Source organism: Elephas maximus, chromosome 10 (genome assembly GCF_024166365.1).
Source record: "Elephas maximus indicus isolate mEleMax1 chromosome 10, mEleMax1 primary haplotype, whole genome shotgun sequence".
Lineage (NCBI taxonomy): Eukaryota > Metazoa > Chordata > Mammalia > Proboscidea > Elephantidae > Elephas > Elephas maximus.
Window position 1 is genome coordinate 99115405 of NC_064828.1, and position 21888 is coordinate 99137292.

The 21888-nt window shown below is 39.1% G+C and overlaps 1 long non-coding RNA gene across 1 annotated transcript in view; it reads left to right on the forward strand.

Annotated features, from left to right (window-relative positions):
• Nucleotides 1-18954, forward strand: part of LOC126083956 (uncharacterized) — an 80711-nt gene extending 61757 nt beyond the window's left edge. The window contains exons 2-3 of the long non-coding RNA XR_007518892.1: nucleotides 7326-7445; nucleotides 18282-18954. This is a non-coding gene — a long non-coding RNA (uncharacterized LOC126083956). The remainder of the gene's footprint in view (nucleotides 1-7325; nucleotides 7446-18281) is intronic.
• Nucleotides 18955-21888: the final 2934 nt, after the last annotated feature.

Sequence of the window (21888 nt, forward strand, 5' to 3'; positions counted from 1 at the left end):
CTGGGCTCCAAAGTTGTGGTGACAGAGAGTGAGAGAAACAGGTGGGAGCTGTATTGCCTTTTATGACTAGTCTCAGATCAGTCAGCATCACTTCTGCCACAGTCTATTGGTTGAGAAATTTAATAAAGGTCCACCCAGTTTCAAAAGAGGAAACATGGACAGTATCTCTGGATGGCCAGAATATCAACATCACATAGTAATAAATACACGTGGTGTGGGATGTACATTGTAATGGTCATCTTTGAAATCTTCTGTACTGTCAGGTAATGATTAATACTTTATCACATATAAAGCAACTTCATAGGTTTTCTGGTGGATAAACTGTAAGAGAGTGTAGCTTAATAAGGATAAATAATATCAAGTTACATTCAAAAGTTAGCAAATGTTAAATAACAGTATAAGGTAATAGAAGAGCTGAAATGAGATATTATGTGATTTTGTATGAAATAATGGCATAAAGAGGAAAAATTCTATAAATTTTGGGGAAAAAGATAACTGTGGAACACTGGGAAATTTCAGGTTAGAGAAGAACTTTGATCTTCTAGATTAGATTGCAGATTGAGAAATGGAGAAGATAACCCCAAGCTAGAGGAAATGCAGATAAAGGCCCAGAGATGCTGATATTCTTGGAAGTTGAAAAGACAGGAAAGTTTCTTAAGGGAGTTATTGTAAAAATAATAACTGCAAAATTCCAGACTAGGGAGATCACAGGATATAAACATCTCAATATGCTTTGCTTTGTGCTAGATGAGTGAGGGATGAGAAAATAGAAAATTAAGGACTTGTCTGTCCTTGAATTGTCAACTGGAATTTGTTAGTGGAATTGGTGTCAATATGGTAGTGGGGAATACCAGAAGAAATACCCTTGTTTTACTGACTATGCAAAGGCACTCGACTGTGTGGATCATAACAAATTATGGATAACATTGTGAAGAATGAGAATTTCAGGACACTTAATTGTTTTTTTTAATTGTGCTCATGAAGAATACTGACAAAGATCAAGAGGCAGTTGTTCAGAAAGAACAAGAGGATACTGATTGATTTAAAGTCAGGAAAGGTGTGCGTCTGGGTTGCATCCTTTCAGCATACCTATTCAATCTGTATGCTGAGCAAATAATACGAGAAGCTGGACTATATGAAGAATAATGGGGCATCAGGAGTGGAGGAAGACTCATTAACAACCTGCATTATGCAGATGACACAACCTTGCTTGCTGAAAGTGAAAAGGATTTGAAGCACTTACTGATGAAGATCAAAGACCACAACCCTCAGTACATATTGCACCTCAACATAAAAAAAAAAAAAAAAATCCTCACAACTGGACCAACGACCAACATCATGATAAACGGAGAAAAGATTGAAGTTGTCAAGGATTTCATTTTACTTGGATCCACAATCAACAGCCATGGAAGCAGCAGTCAAGAAATCAAACGATGCATTGCATTGGGTAAATATGCTGCAAAGGACCTTTTCAAAGTGTTGAAAAGCAAAGATACTACCATGAAGACTAAGGTACGCCTGACCCAAGTCATGGTATTTTCAGTCACATCATATGCATGTGATACCTGGACAATGAATAAGGAAGACTGAAGAAGAACTGATGCCTTTGAATTGTGGTGTTGACGAAGAATATTGAATATACCATGGACCGCCAAAAGAAGGAACAAATTTGTCTTGGAAGAAGTATAACCAGAATGCTCCTTAGAAGCAAGGATGGCAAAACTGCATCTTACATACTTTGGACATGTTGTCAGGAGGGATTAGTCCCTGAAGAAGGACATCATGTTTGTCAAAGTACAAGGTCAGTGGAAAAGAGGAAGACCCTCAACGAGGTAGATCGACACAGTGGCTGCAACAATGAGCTCAAGCACAGCAATGATTATAAAGATGGCGCGGGACCAGGCAGCGTTTCGTTTTGTTGCGCATAGGGTTTCTATGAGTTGGAATGTACTCGACGGCACCAAAGAACAACAACAATGGTAGGTGGGCTATTTGTAGGCTAAAGATTTGACGCTAATTATGATTATGTGAAAGGAGAATACTATTATTAGGAAACATTTCCATAGCAGGTTGCTACAGTTAACTATAAAACATAGGGTTATCCTGTGAAAGGGAGCCAAATGGCAGTTCAGTTGTCTTTATGAACTCTCAGATGTCACCCAGTGTCACTTCTGCCACATTCTGTAGATTAAGGCAGTTACACAGATCAGTCCAGGTTCTAGAAAATGAGGAAATCCTGCAGCATTCTCTTCCAAGAATGGCACAACTTCTTCATTTCACGTGGGAAAAGTAAAAGCCAGAATAATATGAATCGTTGCTGGATTTAGATTATTTATCTGCCAGACTGGGAAATCCTTGAAATTTGAGACTTGCGCTTATTAATCTATCTGACTTCAGTGCTTGATATAATACTTGACACCAAGTATATGTTTGTTGAGTGAAGGGGAGCAGCAGTCTCCACTTGGCTGACAGTTGGTTAAAGTTTTTTTTTTCTTTTAAATCAGGCCCAACAATCCACAGAAGTGTCTTCTCATTTCATCTAGTAAGTTTAGCGAAGTGGAATATAGACATCCCCACCGGTCAGATTTTCCACCCAAGCTAACCGATGATGTGTATCATTCTCTTAACACTTGTTTGTTGGTTAGTTTCATAGTTGTTTTCATTGATCTTACAAATTTACGTACACAGAAAGGATCTACAGCTTTCTCTAACATTTTGCAAATAAATAAGAAGTAAACCCAAACAACAACAAAGGGAAGATTTGAAATTGAAATCAATGTGAAAAAGTCTCTCATAACTTAAATTCATGGCATCTATGGATCTATCCATCTTCCTAAAGCAAGTGATGGTTGATTTCTTTAAATATCTGTAGTGTGGCTGTTGTTTAACTGGAACTTATTTCATATTTATACCCCCATTCTTACATGTTCTGTATAGAGAGGTCTGAGACCAAAGGTTCACTACAGTATTCAAATCAAATTATGCAGCTATGCTGGTTAAGTTGTGTGTCAATTTGGCTGGGCCATGATTCTCAGTGGTTTGACAGTTATGATGTACTTTGGCAGCTATGTATTGAAGTAATCATGTCCATAATGAGATCTGATATAATGTGCTCACCTCCATGGTGATATCTGCTGTGAGCAGCCAATCAGTTGAAAGGGAGGTTCCTTGGGGGTGTGGCCTGCAACCAATATATGTGAGCTTTCTGGCAAAACTCACTGGCTTTTGTTAGCTCTGCATCCTGCATCTGACTTCCGGTTCTAGAGACTTGAGCTATCAGCGTACCTGCCAATCTTGGGATTCATCAGCCTCCACAGGTCTGCTGTCTGGCCACCCGATCTTGAGTTTGTCAGCTTTGTAGCTATGTGAGTCAGGAGAAGAATTCAGCCTAACCCACGGACTTGAGACTTTCCAGCCACTACAACCACGTGAGCCATTTCCTTGATATAAATCTCTGTCTCTGTCTCTCTCTGTATGTATTTTCTCTACATATACCTCCTCTAGGGAACCCAGCCTAAAACAGCAGCCTTTGCACAATCACCAACAAAAATAGATAATATATCAGAAGGGACCCTCATGGTACAGTGGCTAAGTGCTCGGCTGTTAGCCTTAAGGTCCATGGTTCAAACCCACCAGCTGCTCCATGTGAGAAAGATATGACAGTCTGCTTCCGTAAAGATGATAGCCTTGGAAGCCCTATGAGGCGGTTATACCCTGTCCTATTTTTTTATAGGATTGGCATGAGTTGGAACTGACTCGATGGTAATGGGTTTGGTGGGTTTTTGAATTTATTTGCTTGTTTTTTTTTATCAGGATGGGGGAAGGAGAGTTTGAACAAAATTCTACAGATGATTCTGATAAACATTCCCTATTCCCCACACACTCTCACTCCAGAGCCGCCACCGATGGAGCATTACTCCTTTGTTTCATTTTTAATTATAGCAGTGATCCAATTCATAATGCAGCTATTTAGATGTTGTGTCTTTCTCCCCTGCAAGTTCTACCTAGTAATTGCTCTGTTACGTACTAACATGCCTTCTAGTGTTTTCCCCGAGAGGAATGAAGACTGGCTACAAAAGACAAACACAAGAGGCTGAGAAATTGATAATGTTTTCCCTCTATACACACTGATTCTCTTGGGATAATTTCTACCACAAATGCTAGGTTTTTGAAATCGAAAGCAATCGATAAGCCTTGCTTAAATTCCACTGCTTTCAGGAAGTCTTGGCTAAAATATTCTAACAAGCCTTTCAATACTTGTAGTGATTTTTTTTTAACACTTTTGATTTTTTAATTATTCATTCAATAACATATATTAAGCACCTAATAAAAGAAGGTACACTGCTAACCAATGGATGAATGAAATTAGTGGGTGAATGTCAATGATTGATTTGTGTCCCCACAAAACATTGTGGAATTCTAACCCCTATACCTGTGGATGTAATCTAATCTAATCACCTTCCATAATGGAATCTAATGTTATGGAACCAATCACTAGAGGTCAAAGTGGTGAAGGGTGGATTCTAATCCTAATCGTTCTGAGTTATATGAAGAGCAGCATAGACACACAGACATGTGTGCAGACACAGTAGGAAGACAGACATTATCTGATGTTGGAGGCAGATGAATCTACAAGTCCAAGAACTCAAAGAATTGCTGGCTACTAGAAGGTGAAATAGACAAAGAAGGACCTCCCCCTAGAACCACACCCTGAATGCAGATTTCTGTCCTTTAAAGCCACCCACTTGTGATATTTTTGTTACACCATCACTAGGTAACTAAGACAGTGAGTAAAAGAGACATTGACCTTCTTTAACAAACTGCATTACTGATTTGAGGGAAACAAATAGGGGACCTGTGATAAGAAAAAAATGTGTGTGTGTGTTGGAATGGTGGTGGTGGTAATGGTGTGAGCAGTTTACCAAAAATATTCCAGGAAAGCCTCTTAAAGGTGGAGGCATTTAACTGAACCTGAAGAAGTTAATCATATAAAGGACATGGTCAGGGTTGGGGGTGCATGGGGGTCGGGTGATAGACAAAGCTGAAGGAAGACCATCACTAAATCTCTAGGGAATAAAGAGTTTGACATGTTCAAGGGACTGAAGTCCAGAATGCTTGGAGACATTGGAGGTTGGGCTGAATTATGGTCCTGAAATGGCACAGAGCTTAGTTTTAACTCAAATATGTTGTGAGAAGCCATTGTGAAATTTTAACAAGGGGCGTGACATCCAAATTTCATGTATAAGATGTTCTCTCTTTTGAAGCATGCATAATAGTTGTTATAGCATTTACCTTAGTATCCTTTGCTAGTCAATAAGCTAGTTGTGTTCTAGGGCTTGATCATTTACAAACTAACATCTCTTCCATGGTGCCTAATGGAAAGTAGATGTTCATTAAATATTTGTCAAATTGAATTGAAACAATTAACTTATTTGCCTTCTCCATATCTATCAATTGTCTGTATATTAGCTGTCTAGCGCTACTTAACAAATCTCCCTAAAACTCAGTGGCTAAATCAACAACGCTCATTTATTATCACTCACAGTTTCTGTGGATCTGAATTTCAGGAGCAGCTTGGTTGGGGAGTTCATTGGGTCTTGCATAAGGATACAGTTGACCAGGGCTAAGGAGTCCTTGGGTGGTGCAAATGGTTAAGAGCTGAGGTATGTAAGGTTGGTTATTCAAATCTACCCAGAAATAACTTGGAGGAATAGCCTGGTGATCTACTTCCAAAAGATCATAGCCATTGAAAACCCTATGGAGCGTAGTTCTGCTCTGAAACATTTGGGACAGCCATGAGTTGGAGTTGACTCAAGGACAACAGGTTCATTTGTTTTGACTAGGGCTACCGTCATCTGTAGGCTTCACTGGGGCTGGAGCATCCACTTTGAAGATGTCTGATGCCTATTGGTGTTGGTTGTTGTCAGGGAGTCTCAGTTCCTCTCCACAGGGCTGCTTGGGTGTTTTAATGGCATGGTAGTTGGCCTCCCCCAGAGTGAGCGATTCAAGAGACCAGGGTGGAAGCCCTACTACTTTTCATGGCCTGGCTCTGTGTCCTGGTTATCTAGTGCTCTTATAACATAACTACCATTAGTGGATGGCTTTAACAAAGGAAAAGTTATTCTCTCACAGTCTAGTTGGCTAGAAGTCCGAATTCAGGGTGCCAGCTCCAGGTTCCTTGGCCTCTTGGATCCTCAGACCTCTCTGCCTACATCTGGCCTGCTGAGGCAAGTGTTGCAAAGCTCTGTACCTTCACTGATAAGTGCCCAGAAGTTTCCCACTCCTCCAGGAAGCCTCCTATGCAAAGGCACTCAGCTCTCTTGCTCCGTGGGTTAGCTCCAGCACTGTCTCAGGCTGGTCTCCTGGTTCTGCTGTTGCCATTTCTCTGCAGCTGCTTCTCATTGTCTGTGCTGTTTCCAGTACAGCTCTCCTCATTTTCTTCTGAGTCCTCACCAGAATTGTCTGATGTTCATAATTCCACCAACAATTTCTTCAAGACAATCTAGGCTTTTACTATTGGGCACTTTAAAACACTTCCAGCCTCTACCCATTCACGGTTCCAAAAATGTTTCCACGTGTTAGGTATCTGTTAGAGCATCACACAACTCTCCTGGTAAAAAATATCTGTCTTAGTTATCTAGTCCTGCTATAAGAGAAATACCACAAGTGGATGGCTTTAACAAAGAGAAATTTATTCTCTCACAGTCTAGGAGGCTCAAAGTTCAATTTCAGGGTGTCAGCTCCAGGGGAAGGCTTTCTCTCTCTGGTGGCTTTGGAGGAATGTCCTTGTCATCAATCTTTCTCTGGTCTAGGAGCATCTGAGCACAGGAACCCTGGGTCCAAAGGATGCCCTCTGCTCCCAGCTCTACTTTCTTGATGGTATGAGGTTTCCCTGTCTCTCTGGTCATTTCTCTTTTTCATATCTCAAAAGAGACTGATTTAAGATACCACCTAATTTTGTAGATTGAATTATGCCTCATTAATATAACTGCCTCTAATCTTTCCTCATTAACATCATAGAATCAGGATTATAACACATAGAAAAATCACATCAGATGACAAAATAGTGGACAATCACATAATATTGGGAATCATGGCCTAGACAAGTTGACACGTACTTTTTAAGGACACCCTGATTCCATGTGGATGAACTAACACCAAGGCTTGGATGTCAGGAAGCAAAGCTCATTGGGGGCCATCTTGGTGGCTGGCACAAGAATTGAAAGCACTTAATACTAAATTTGTTTACTACGGATTGTGTAGAAATCTTCATTTTTATCTTCTCTCTTCAGTAATTCTGATGCTCTCTCTTTGGTCTTACATAGTTTGTCAGGAGGGATCAGGCCCCGGAGAAGGACATCACGCTTGGCAAAGTACATGGTCAGCGGAAAAGAAGGCCCTCAGTGAGATGGATTGACATGGTGGCTGCAACAATGAACTCAAGTGTAAGAATGATTGTAAGGATGGCACAGGACCGGGTGGTGTTTCATTCTGTTGTGCATAGGGTGGCTATGAGTTCAAACTGATTTGATGGCACCTCTTTGGACTATGGGTAAAATTAACTACTGTGTTGCAAAGATAGTCAAGAAATTTTAATCCATATGCTGTAGTCTATGCAGAAGTCTACCTCTGACTGTGGATTACAGTTCAGTCTGTCTTCCACTCTCAGCCCCATTTGCTTTGTGCCACCATAGGAACCAGATGGGAAGCCTCTCAGGGGTACTGGTGGCTTTAAAAGCATATTTACAAGATTACATGAGACAGCATGTCTTTAATTTGCTGTTTAGCTGCAGAGTAATATGTTTCTGTATTTGAAAAACAGTTTTGTCAAGGTACTGGAACAAGGGATAGGAAATTAAGACCTCTAGTATCAATTTCCTGACAGGCTTATGAGTTGCTGTGTGCCCTTCAGCAAAGCACATAATGTGCTTGTCTGTAAAAGGGGGATATGAAGACTAAGTCCCCACTTCAAGGGAATGCACATCCTTGAATTCATATTAATGTGATAGGCTTTGAAAAATCTCACAAGAAAAGTACTATGGAAATGCAAATTCTTATGGTGTAAAGCTCTGTGGGATACAAGGTGCTACGTGCCTGCAAAATACCAAATCACTCTGTTTTATCTGCTTTGGGATTGTTGCCTTTTAATTTCAAAAAGCACTTCATTTTCTTGAATTGTGACCGGATAAAGGACAACCTCAGCTCACATTTCGTAAATGATGCATCGTTTTGGGAGCTGTCTTTCCTATAACCTTAAAAAGACGCTCTATACCTTTCATATGGAACTCACTCCTATAATCCAATAATGCCATTCAGAGATGATAATCACCTTTTACTCTTATCTTAACAGTAAAAAAGAACATCACATTAATACCTATAACTTTTTTTTTTTTTTTGCCACTGCTGGAAACATTTTTAATCTTTATGGAAGAGTGGTGAGGGTAAAAATGGGTTAAAAGCTATAAGCACAGGATGTGATTAGTATATTTACGTGTCATGTATTTGTTTTGCATTTCAGAATCAAAGATTATTATATTTAGGCCTTGGGAATTATTTGGGGTTATTTTTTCTTAGACTAAAAAGGGAAGCACATAGGTGGATATTAGGTATTATAGAAGTTGTATAAATGAATCAATTATAGGAAATGTGGACAGTGTTTACGTGATCAGCACCTGTGATCAGAGTCCACCTGTGGCAAAATTTAGAGTAGTTGGATTTTCATTTTAGAGTTTCCTTCCTTCCCCAACACTATTTTCTATTTCTAATCAGTAATATTGCCACTCTCTACCTTTAGGCACCTGTCAGTCTCATGCTGTTTCTCTATCAAACTCTCTTCTTGACAATGGAGTTGAAATTCCTTCTGGTAAAAAAAAAAAAAAAAAAGCAACAAAAAACAGTTTAAGATATGACCTCAGCCTAGGGAATTTGCAATTTAAACAAGAATAAAGGTCCTGTGGTAGAAGTTGACAAATCATCTATTAGTGGCAAGGAGACTTCTTCACCTATAACAAGTAAGATTGGCTCTGCCCATAAACAAACCCACCATCAAATTCAAATCCTGTGGGCAGAGTGGGAAGTGCTGAAGGGGAAGGTCATCAGAGATAGGAAAGGGCAGTAGAGCTGTGGCCTCTCAAGCAAATCTCCTTACCCTCTGTGTATTGTTGTCTCTCCTAATATTTAGGCATTCTAACTCATTCGATCTTTCTATCAAGGAGAGAAGAGAGAGAAAAAAAAATCTTCAGTATAGGGAAAACAATCATGACTTCTATTTGTCAGTTAACTTCTGCTGCATAACAAACTACCTCAAGACTGAGTGTTTTAAACAACAAACTTCTGTTATTTTAAATGATTTCTGTGCTTCAGCTAAGTGGTTCCTCTGGTCTGGGGTAGGATAATGTAGAATGGCCTCGTGCCCACGTCTGTTGGCTGGTAGTGGTCGGCCTAGGGGTATCTTGCTTACCTATGCGGTGGCAATGTCGTGTGTCTGTCATCATCCTGTTAGTTAGCTTGGACTCATTCTCACGGAAGCAGAAGAGATTCCAGCAGCAAGAGAAGGAAAGCCTTCAATGTGCAAGCCTCTGCTTGTGTCAGATTTGCTTATGTTGTATTGGCCAAAGCAAGGGAATGGCTAGGTCCAGACCTGAGGGACTGAATAACAGACTCAACTTTTTGATGGGATTTGTCAAAGAGTTTGTGGCCATTTTTTCCCCAATCTAGCACATATTGTAAATTTTATCATTTATGTTCTCAGCTTCTTCATTCTTATTGGTCTCCCAATATTACAAATACAGTCCTACTTTGTTTCCCTATATATCCCCAGTACCTGAATATGTTCCTTTTTTCCTACTTAAAAAAAATATTTCCTCAAGAAAGGATATAAGTTTTTTTTTTCTACATTGAGGTGGGTAACCATCCTCTTCCCCAGTGGTCTTTTATTTTAAAATGAAGAAATATGTGTTGAGCCTAATATCATAGTATGATAGAATTGCAGATTTGTATAGACTGATTTGAAAAGAAATAATTTAGAGTAAAGCTAAGAATTCCATTTGATCTTTAAATAGTATCATGTATGTTCCAAGTGGTACCAGGCAGTCATTTTACGAAGATGTGCTTTAACTAGCAAAGCCAGGCTTTAAGGAAGTGCTGACCCAGAAAGATACCATCTACTGGAATTTCAGCTTAGTATCTAATTGTCCTTCTCCGGTATCTTTTTATCTTGTCTATTTGTGCTTTTCCTTACATTTAGCTACCTGGCTACATTTGCAAACCTGTCTACTCGTTGCTCCATTCTTCCATCTATTTATGCATCCAGTCAACAAGTATTATGTGGCATACACTAGGTGACTGCCGCTGTTTTAAGTTTTGGGGATAAAGCAGGGAAGAAAACGAACATTGTTACTGACATCATGGAGCATACCTTCTAGTGGAGATATGGGCTATTTTCCTTTTGCCCTTCTAGATTTACTCCCCACCCTGCCCTGTACCCCAGACTGCATCAATGTCCTCCCTTGCCATTTGGTTTTCAGAGAAGGTTGGGCAGCAAAAAGCATGGCAGAAGACCAAAGTGTGTAAGGAGAATGAAGACATGGGATATACTCCCATAGCTCTCTTTCTGCTGGATTGCTACACCTTTTTACTGAAGGTACAAGAAAGAATACTTACTATTAGAGACCAGGTAGACACAATTATCACAATAAGCCATTGGGCTGGAGTGGTAACCAAAGAATTTGAACCCACAAGAACCTGTTGTAATGGCTAATTGATCAGAGAGTTTCTCAGTGCTCTAAATCCTTATTATTATTATTTTTTAATTCCTTATTACTGAATTAATATTATTGGGATCCTGGAGCATTAATTATTATAATAAAGGAAGCTAATTTTTAATATAAATGAACACCAGTAAGTGCCTGAGTTCATTCTAAATGCTTTATCCATTAATGCACTCAGTCCTCACAGCTATCATACAAGGTAATTAGTAATATTACCTTAGAGAGAAGCAAATACCATTCATTAGGCATCTCCTTTATATCAGCTCCTATGCTAGGTTTTTTATAGGAATTATCACATTAAAATTTCACCATAAACCTACAAGTAAATAGATGCAGCACTGAGACTCAATGATCTTAATAACCGACTCAGGTTTAAACAGTTGTATGTGGAAGATGACAGTTTGAAACCCACGTAATTTCAAGGCACTTTCCCCTATAGCATTCTGATTGGTCTAAGGCTAACATTTGACCCAAGGTAGGAGAAGGGTTTTCCTTTCACCTAGGTTGGTGCTACTGAGCTAAGTTTTGGGGGACCATGACAACTTTTTCAGGCCTATTCCAGGGTCTATTCAGAGAGAACATCGTAAGCCTGAATTAAGTTTCTGCACACTGAAGATATTCAGTGAGTGTTTACAAAAAGGAGTTAGTGAATAACAAAGAACATGAACAAGTAGCATATAACAAAGAATGGGAAAAAGCAATGATCTTAGATAATTCCAATGAAAATGGAGTTCTAGCTACAACCAAGGTGAATCTAATACATGTATAAACACACATACATCCATACCTGGACATCTGCCATTTCATGAGTATCTTTCATGGCTTTTCTTTTTTTTTTTTTTTTAATCTTGGGAGCATACTCTCTGTGTAGATTTATTGCTTCTGAACCATTATAGAAAGTCCTTCTTGGCTCTAAGTCGAGTCACCATCCTTAGTAATATAGTGACGTGTCTATTTGGTTACATTTCATCAATGTGCAATTCCATTCATTGTGTATTTTGTCCAATCTTCCAATAAATCTGATAATGTGTTTTTCCATCTAATTATGTTTCTAAATATCAGCAGAGAGAGAATTGTCTACATCCCTAGGCAAAGGCATGTCTCATGCTAGTATGGGTCCTTGTTAAAGGAACAGCTTGGCTGGGTTTGCTCGGAGGCATTTTCACTCCTTGCTGCCTGCTCAAAGGCCAAGTGCCCTTTGCAGATGGAAAATATGCACCGTCCCTTAAGGGCCATGCATTGCGTAGTTGTCATTTGCTTTATAATTTTAAAACATATTCCTAGTCCGTGTCAGAAAGTTTAGCAAATATTTCAACAGTATAAACCATAGCAGGTTTTCTCCTCAGTATATAGACTTTTCAAGCAAGATTTAATGATCTGACCACATGTAATGTTTTATTAGAAAAGAATGTCTAAATAGAACTGCCAATTCATTATTCTTTTAAAGCTCTTTAAAAGAATAAAGATTTTTCTTTCAACTATTAAACAGAGATTTAAATTTTGCAGTAAGTAAAATTAGGCTGACAAGATACTGTTTCTTAGAGGTCTTAAAACTTTGTATACAAGGGTAGTGATAATGATTGGCACAAACTCACCTGAAGATCTCAAAACATTTTTTACAGTAGGAGAGAGACTGGAGGAACCCCTGAAACTGTGGCCCCAGGATACACTGCTAACTCAGAACTGAAGCCACTCTGGAAGTCCACCTTTCAGCCAAAGATTAGACAAGCCTATAAAACAAACAATAACACATGTGAGGAACGTGCTTCTTAGTTCAATCAAGTATATGAGACCAAACGGGCAACACCTGCCCAAAAGCAAAAACGAAAAGAGTGGACACAGGGAACCTGGGGTGGGGATTGCAACCAATGTCATGAAACAATTTGCGTGTAATCTTTTGAATAAGAAAATAATTTGCACTGTGAACTTTTACCTAAAGCATAATAAAACAGAAAAAAAAATTACACTCCTTTCATGACTGTTACCTCAATTTTGCTTAATTATTGTGTTCTTCTAGTTGTTTTGATTTCATTTGAAATAGATTTAAGTGGCTGCATATCACTATTAAAACAGGATAATCGAATTTGGCGCAATTCCTGGAGTTCTTAAAGAGGTTATCATATTCCTATATGCAGAGATAAATCTGAAAATGCTTCCCTCTGCTTTCTCTGGATAAAAGCAGAAGCACTTAGAGAAGTATTCTGAGATTAATGATAATTTCCCCCTTATGCCCATACTATGTGATGATGATGAAAAATAATTCTAGATTTTCACCCATTGTCTTGGCACTTACACACACCTTGTATATTTATATGACATATGATCGTGGCTAGGAATGTTTTCAAAACTATTCTTGGAGAGAAAAATTCCAACATAATTTTAGAATTCTGATATGAGATGTAAGTTTAATACTGTGAATAAATCATTTATAAATAAGAGGAAACATTATTCCAGCTTGTATTTTGGTCATTTTTCAGACAATAGGGTCTCTATGAGTTGGAATAAACTCGATGGCAATGGGTTTGGTTTTTTTGCTTTTATATATGACTGACAAAGTCAAGGGTGAGCTCTTGGTTTTTCTTTCAAACAACTGGAAATAAGTGTATTTAGGATCAAAATTATAGTTTATGGAGTACAGAGAGATTTTTAGGAAAAACTATAAACTTACTTCAAGCTACCCCTATCTATAGTTCTTTGTAATAAGCCTAACTAAAATTCAGAATGGTGTGAAGATATTGTTTGTGGATATGAATATTTATGTGAAAATTTATAATTTTCAGAGTTGTATTTATTACTCAAAACATAAACATATGTAGTATACATTCACTTCAATAAAATGGGACAGATAATGACAAGAGGGTAGTAGATAAAAATATTAAGAATAATTCAGGGCCCTGATATTTTTACAAGTGGAGAAAATATTTACAATATATTTAAATTCTGTCAAGATAGTAGGCCCAGAGTATAGAAAAAAAATGGGTGGAAAACCCCCACAGCAGTGGGGGACAAGAGTACTCAATTAGGACAAAGGTCTAAGAGATAATTCTGTTCCATGCATCAGACAATGAAAAGCCACGACAATCTCTCCCAAGTCCTCAAATTGGAGATGCTTTTGGACTACTTACAGATTAAAACTCTATGAGCGGCATTGCTATTTGCCCACTCCTCAGCCAAAGAATACTGGAGATCAGTTGGAACTTGCTCAATCCTCTGTGAGTGGTAGGTAGGGGAGAAGTACAAGGGAAAAAAAAAAAAAAAAGATCAGTTCAGTTTTTTAAAACAAGACCCAGGAATGCAAAGTTTCCATATCCTTTTACTTCCCATCTTTTTTCATCATTCTTTAAAAAGTTGATTTCCCGGTAAACACATGTGAGACATATTAACCAGGTTCTGGCAGAAAACAGAAGACACATTCAGACCAGTTATTTGAAGAAGTTTAGTACAGAAACTCTTTAAAAGGGTGTTGGCAGAATTCAGGAAAATCCAGAAGTTAACAGTACCCTGGGGCTAGTAACGATACGAAAGGGACAAAAGACTGGAGAAGTTCATGAGGTCTTGAAAAGATAGCTGTGAGGACAAGAGCTTTGGCTGAGGAATGCAGCAGCCATTAGCGATTTGTTGGGGGGGACCTGACCTCACTCTTCACCTACTTATCATCTGTCTGTCCTTTCCTTGGCCAAGAGTGACACAAAGACAGAGGGCAAGAAATCTTTTTTTTTCAAATTGTGCTGCCTTCCCCAGTATCGTATACTGTCCTACCCGTCACCAAAGTTACCACTTATCTGTAGTCTACTGTTTTTCCATCCCCACCTTTCGTCTCCCTCCTAACTATTAAAGATTTTCTTTTTGTGTGTAAACTTTGTCATGAGTTTTTTTATAGTAGTGGACTCATACAATATTTGTCCTTTTGTGATTGACATATTTCATTCAGTGTAATGCCCTCCAGATTCAGCCATGCTGTGAGATGCTTCACAGATTCAGCATTGCTCTTTATCATTGCATAGCACTCCATTGTGTGTATGTACCATAGTTTGTTTATCCATTCATCTGTTTCTGGGCACCGAGGTTGTTTCCATCTTTTTGCTATCGTGAACAATGCTGCAACAAACATGGGTGTGCATATGTCTGTTTGTGTGTAACGATTCTTATTTTTCTAGAATGCATCCCTAGGAGTGGGATTGCTGGGTCAAATGGTATTTCTATTTCTAGCTTTCTGAGGAAGTGCCATAACAATTTCCAGAATAGCTGTACCATTTTGCATTCCCACCAGCAGTGTGTAAGAGTTTCGATTTCCCCACAGCCTCTCCAATATTTATTATTTTCTGTTTTTTGGATTTGTGCCTATAATGCCGGGGTGAGATGGTATCTCATGGTGGTTTTGATTTCCATTTTCTAATGGCTAGTGACTGGGAACATTTACTCATGTGTCTGTTAGCTGTTTGAGTGTCTTCGGTGAAATGTCTATTCAGTTCCTTTGCCATTTTTTTAGTTGATTTATTTGTCTTTTTATTGTAGAGTTGTTGAATTTTCCAGTAGATTTTAGAGATTAGACCTTTATCAGATTTGTCATGGCCAAACTTTTTTTTTCCCAGTCTGTAGGTCCTCTTTTTACTCTTTTGGTGAAGTCTTTTGATGAATATAAGTGTTTAATTTTTAGAAGATCCCAGTTATCTAGCTGTCTTCTGGAGTTTGCCTGTTGTTAGTTATGGTTTGCATCCTGTTAATGCCCTGTATTAGGGCCTCTACTGGGGATCCTATTTTTTCTTCTGATCTTTTTTGTTTTTGGTTTTGTATTTAGGTCATTGATCCATTTCAAATTAGTTTTTGTGTATGGTGTGAACTATGGGTCTTGTTTCATTTTTTGCAGATGCACATTCAGTTTGCCAGCACCATTTGTTAAAAAGACTGTCTTTTTCCTACCTTTTTCATCATTCTTTAAAATTATTTTGGACATACTGTTTTGGACACCTATTAGAACCGTCCTGTGTGATATTGTCTGCTCTCTATGGGACATTCAGTAGTTATTTTCTTCATTTATTGATTGTGGATTTGTTTGTTTCATCCTGCTCTTTTGTTTTATTTGGTTGTATCTGAGCAGGCGGGCTAGGTGTTCTTTGTTGTTTGCTCATCTGTGGGCATAATTCTCACCACCTTTTTCAATGGGCAGGGCCAGTCTCTCAGGTATGGTGCAGCAAAGCAGGTCCAATGGAATGGGAAGGGTTTGGTTGGGTTGTTTGTGGCATGTAGTGGGGCCGACAAGGTGGGGCTGGAGGTCAGTACAGGGCAGATTCCAGTAGACTGTGCCTGTGCTGCTTGGTGGTGTGGTGTTCAGTGTGTGGTGCAGATAGGCAGGAGGAAGGGGGGAGATTGTGTGGAGCTAAGTGGGAGTGGGAAAGAAGAGAAAGAGGAGGGAGAAACAGGAGTCAAAAAATGTGCTGAGGAGCCTACTGTTGGAGTGGTGCAGGCCCAGTGAAGCCACGTGCTAGTGGCTATTTAGCCAGGTGGTGAGACACAGCCCACCAAGAAGTGACAGATAGGGCACACACAGCTAGAAGGGTGGGAGAAAGGAAAGGAAAGGAGTGATAAGAAACTAAATAAAAACAAAAAAGAGAGAGAAAGGCACATGTGGCTATGTGGTCAGGAGAAAAGAATGGAAGGGATGCAGAGAGAGAGAAGAAACTAAATGGGGGGGTGGTGGGGAGAGAAGAATGCCAGGTGGTTGGGAGAAAGTAAAGGAAGGGGGGTAGAGAGACAAAAAACAGAGGGAATAAAAAAAAAAAAATGGAGAACGACAGAAAGGGAAAATGCCCCAAGGGAGCCCACCAGAAGTGGGTCTCCAGCTAAGCTGTGCTGCACAGCCTGTCAAGAAGGAGCAGAGATGGCACATCACTTGGGGTGTTTAGGAGAGGGGTAGTGTAGGAAGGTAGAGAGAAGAAACCAAGAAAAAAAAAAAGAAAAGAAAGAAAAAAAAATGCCCAAAGGGAGTCCACTGGAAGTGGGTCCCCAGCTGAGTGGCACTGCACAACCTGTCAAGAAGAAGCAGAGATGGCACACATTGCCAGGTGTTCAGAAGAAGGATAAGGAAGGAAGGTAGAGGTAGATAAGAAATCAAGAAGAAGAAAAGAGAGACAGAGAGAAAAAAAGAAAAAGATGCCCTGGTGTGGTGGTGTGGGCCTGGGAAGTGGTTCCCAAGCCATTAGTCACTACACAGTCTGTCAAGATGGGGTAGAGAGGACACACAGCACTAGGTACTCAGGAGACAGGAAAAGAAGGAAAGCAGAGAGAGATGAGAATCCGAGAAATGAAGAAAAACATAAAAAAGGAAAATAAAAAAAAAAAAAGAAAAATGCCCCTGGGCATCCTTCTGGTATAGTGGCAAGGGCTGGGGAAGTGGTTCACCAGACGAGTGGTGCTTCACGGCCTGTCAAGAAGAAGCAGAGACAGCACAGGGAGACAGGTGTTCAAGAGAAAGGAAGGGAAAAATATGAGAGAGAGAAATGAAGCCAAATAAAGCAACAACAGCATCAAAAAACATGGCACTGAAGGAGCCAGCCAGTGTGGGCAGAGTGAGTCCAGGTGGCCCACCAGGAAGTCGAAGAGGCTCAGCAGGGGAAAGGAGGGGTGGCCATGGGAAAGCAGGTATCACTGATTAGCGGGTGCTCTGTATCCTGCTGGGAGCTCCATCAAGCTGCCTTCTGGCACTCCCTGTCTGCCAATCTCAGTGGCTGAGGAGTCCAAGTTGGCCAATCTGAGCTGAGTTAGCTAAGAGACCTCCACCCTGTATTTCTCCTTGCTCTCTGTTCTCTTTCATTTTCTTATTCCATTTGGTGCTTGGTTGAGTTCTTTGTCTTTTCATTTGAGGCTTAAGTTTCCAGGATTGACGTTTGTCTCTGTTTTACTTAGCGTTTTGGATCTTTACTGTGGAGGGAGGGTGTAATGCTTTTGTCTATAGTGCCATGTTGGCTCCGCCCCTCCAAGAAATCTTTTGATGTAATCCAGAAGGATAAGTCTCCCAGAGTCTGCAGCAAAGTGGAGAAGGGGCAAGTATGAATCTGGAGGGGCAAAAATAGTACTTAGAACAAAAGAGTAGAAAAGCAATCTGCTAAAAACTCTTCAGCTTTGCCTTGGGGAAAACTGCTAAAAAGAAAAGAATAATTTTCATTTAGATTTTTGAAATTTTACTGTAATAGTTCATAACATTCAAGATGGGAGCTAACAATAGAAGTGCTTTATGAGGATAAAAATGGAGAAATCCTCAGTGTGAAAGGATTTGGAGGAAATGGGATAAAATAGGGAAGATTGAAGACTTAAAAGGAGAATGCACCGGCTGTGTAAGTACCTGGCTGTCCTAGGGTAGAATTCTGTGGAATCTGGCCTAGGTTTAAGGGTTGACCTTGGTCAAACTTTGCCTGCCTTTTCTGCTAGTGAGCAGGCTACATAAGGATTTGTTGAATGTTTTCTGAAATCACAGCACTTGATCAATGGATTTAAATCTTTTTTCTCTTCAACTAGTTTTGTTGGTGTAGAACCTGGTGATATCTCCAAATCTCTTCATGATCCTTGCCCTATCTCTCCTCACCCCTGTGACTGTGTATTACTTAATGAAGACTTCTAGTATGAGCTGCTTGGAGGAGTGGCTTTATTAGAAGAAGTAGAGCAAGGTGAGTGGTATTTGTCCTCTCTCTTCTTACCAGAGATATTGACTTAATCCAATTTATCATGTATGTTACTCTGAGAGTGGCAGGGCAAGGTGAAATAAGTTGCGTGGAGAGCCACACGATTGCACCAAAAAACCAAATCCACTGCCATGGAGTTGATTCTGACTCATGGTGATCCTATAAGACAGAGTAGAACTGCCCCATGGGGTTTCCAAGGCTGTAATCTTTAAGAAAGCAGACTACTACATCTTTCTCTAATGGAGTGGCCAGTGGATTCAAACCACTGACCTTTCAGTTAGCAGCTAAGCACTTAACCACTGTGCCACCAGGGTTCCTTGGAAGTGGGTAAGGGCTAAAAGAAACATGGACAAAGAATATACCCAAGATAAATAGGAAGAATAATCTATGAAAAAAACAATCTTCAGGACTAGATATAGGTTATACGAAATTCAGAGAACATTTATCTTTTCAGTGAAAACTGACAATCTTAAAAAATCAATTCAACAACATGTTTAGAAATGGTAGTATGAATTTTCACTTAGTGAAAAGTTAGGTGTTATGGAGGAAAAAAATCTATATATGACATATGGTCTGTACATCAAGGACGTTTTCAGCTAGTTAAGAAGACATGAAAATCCATTAAACAATGAATTACACGTAGCATTGCATTGTTGCTTAAGTGGCCAGCGAGTGATATTGGCATTGAGTATTGAAAGAGAATGTTACATAACAAGAAAGCCTAGACAAGATGAAGGACAAACCATAAGTTTAGAAACAGGGCCTGTAAAGATTGTAAGAGAAGATGGTTTTCCAAGGCAAGTGTAAGTACCTTCCTTTATCACTTTCAAACTAGAGAGGCAGGGAATTATAGCAACAGCAGAGGTGGGAAGTATGACAAGAATCCTGACCTCCAAAATCTTACCTATCTGTAATTCTCATAGATTTTCAGCTGTCTTGGGAGATATAAAGATATGAGTTCTTTTGCACTGTGTTCTTATTTATTTGATAAAAACAAAACAAAACAAATATGATATGTGTCATAATTTATAGTTTCTAAGAAATCTGAAACTTTGGCTATTGAGGGTTCACAGTAAATCTAGACTGTATGCACTAAATTTATTTGTATATTTGTATATATTTATATGTACAGAATCAACTCAACCGCAACTAACAACAACATGCGTTGTGTAGTATTTCTAAATCTAAATATATTTACAGTATTACAAGTGTTTGGAATTTGTGGTTTTATGAATAATGCACTGTTAGTCATGTAAATAATGAGGCCTGGTGGTGCAGTTGTTAAGTATTTGGCTACTAACCGAAAGGTTGGTGGTGGAGCAGGAGAAATTTTACCATCTGGGAAACTCTATGGTGCAGTTCTACTTTGTCCAAGAGGATTGCTATGAGTCGGAAAAGACTTGATGGCAACTTTTGTTTGTTTGTTTGTTTTAAGTTAATGTAAATACTCCCACTGCTGTCGAGTCGATTCCAGGTTTTAGTCAACTTTATATAATCATTCCAATACTTTTTAGTAGTAACTTTTAGTTTTCCTTTGCTTTATTAATTCTTTGTCCATTTTCAGTTCTCATTTAAAAAAAAAAAAGATATCCTTTTTTTTTGTCAGAATATATCATAATTTCTCTCATGTTGATTATTCAATTCAATGTAGGAATTTATTGATTTGGTTAGATCTTTTAGGACCAGGAAGTTAAAGACATGCATGAAAAATTACATTCTGCTGCATTGTGGGAACAGGTCTTATTTTTATATTTTGTCTCTGTTATAATGCATAGCAAAATATAATATTCCCTTTTGAAAACACATGCAGATAAAGCTATTTATATCCCATGGGTCCTTCTATGAAAATGTGGAGCTGCCAAAGTCAGAAGTCAGATCCGAGATGCTCTTTGTGGGTTAGCACTCATTATTCTTTTTCTGGTCCATGTTACCTTTGTCCGGAATTATTGTAGGACCTTCCCATTCTCCTCACCTCTAAAGAGAAACTCCTACAATCCATTGTTTCATACTATGGCCCAGCAGTTTTTTAAAAAAATCTACCTTTCTCAAAAATGTTTAAATTGCTCTCAAATGCCTGCTGCTTTAAATTCTTAACCTGGTATTGGAAAATTTTCATAATCTGATCTCACATCTTTTTACATTCTTGTGTCTCATTTAGCCTGAAGACATACTGAATCAGACCACGCAGCTGTAACTGAATATGTCCTGTGGTCCTCACCTCCACGTACTTAGTTGTATTGTACCTGCTTCTTAAAATGGCATTCCTTCTTCTCTTGCTGTTGGAAATGTCTGTCCTTTGGGGCCAAAATCAAACTTCTATGGTCATAATCTTTCCCTCTTTCTTCTATATACTCACACACCATTTATTTATACACCAGTAAAACCTACGCCAATCTTAGTCCTGTTCTATATTAATTTATGTGCATATCTCTCTTTCGCCTTCCAACTAGTCACTCGAAAACATTTACTATGTCTCTAATGCAGGCCATGCTTTTGTATAAAACATTCTGGAAAGAAAGTAGAATAGAAAAGAATCCAGAATCTTTGTGCTAATAGAACTTATATCCAATTTAGTGAACTAACAGTTAAATAAGCAGTTACAAAACCATCTCATATAAGTGATCATAAATGAATATATAAGACATTATTTAAAAAGGGAAGAAAAAGTACCTAAGTCTGCTTATGAAGGTAAGGAAGTTATATTAATGAGAGGTCAATAAAACTGAGTCATGAAGAATGAAGAGAAATTTACTAGTCAGGCAAAAATGAGGAAAGACTGTCAGAAGATAAACTAGTATGCTGAGAGAATTAGACTGCCAGATGGGTGAAAGGGATTCACTAAAGTTAGCCTCAGAGACTTCACAGAAGAAGCGCAAGAGAAGTCATGCTATGAAAAACCTTTTATGTCCTGCTAAGGCTGTAAGGGATAGAATAGGATTGAAAACATTCAGTGATTTACATATCTGAAATGCTGCCCAGGCTGTGGTACAGGGGATGGCATGGAGTATATTAGACTTAAGGATGAGAGTCAAATTAGATGATTGCTTTTGTGGTACAAGTGAGACATGATTAAATAATGAACCATGGCAGTGGCCTTGGTCATGGATAGTGGTAGGAACATTTCAGAATGAATAGGAGTAGCCAGTGGAAATGGCAGGATTTAGTGGCTGATGGACTACAAAGGTGAGAAAGAACCCCAAAACCCACTGCTTTTGAGTAGATTCCAGCTCATAGCAACTCTGTTGGGCAGAGTAGAACTGCCCCCATAGGGTTTCCAAGGTTGTAAATCTTTACAGAAGCAGACTACCACATCTTTCTCCCACTGAACGGCTTGTGGGTTCCAACCACCGACCTTCTGGTTAACAGCCAAACACTTAACCACTGCATCACCAGAGCTCCATGAATGAGAGAGGAGGAGGGTTGAAAACCCTCTTTGGTTTTGG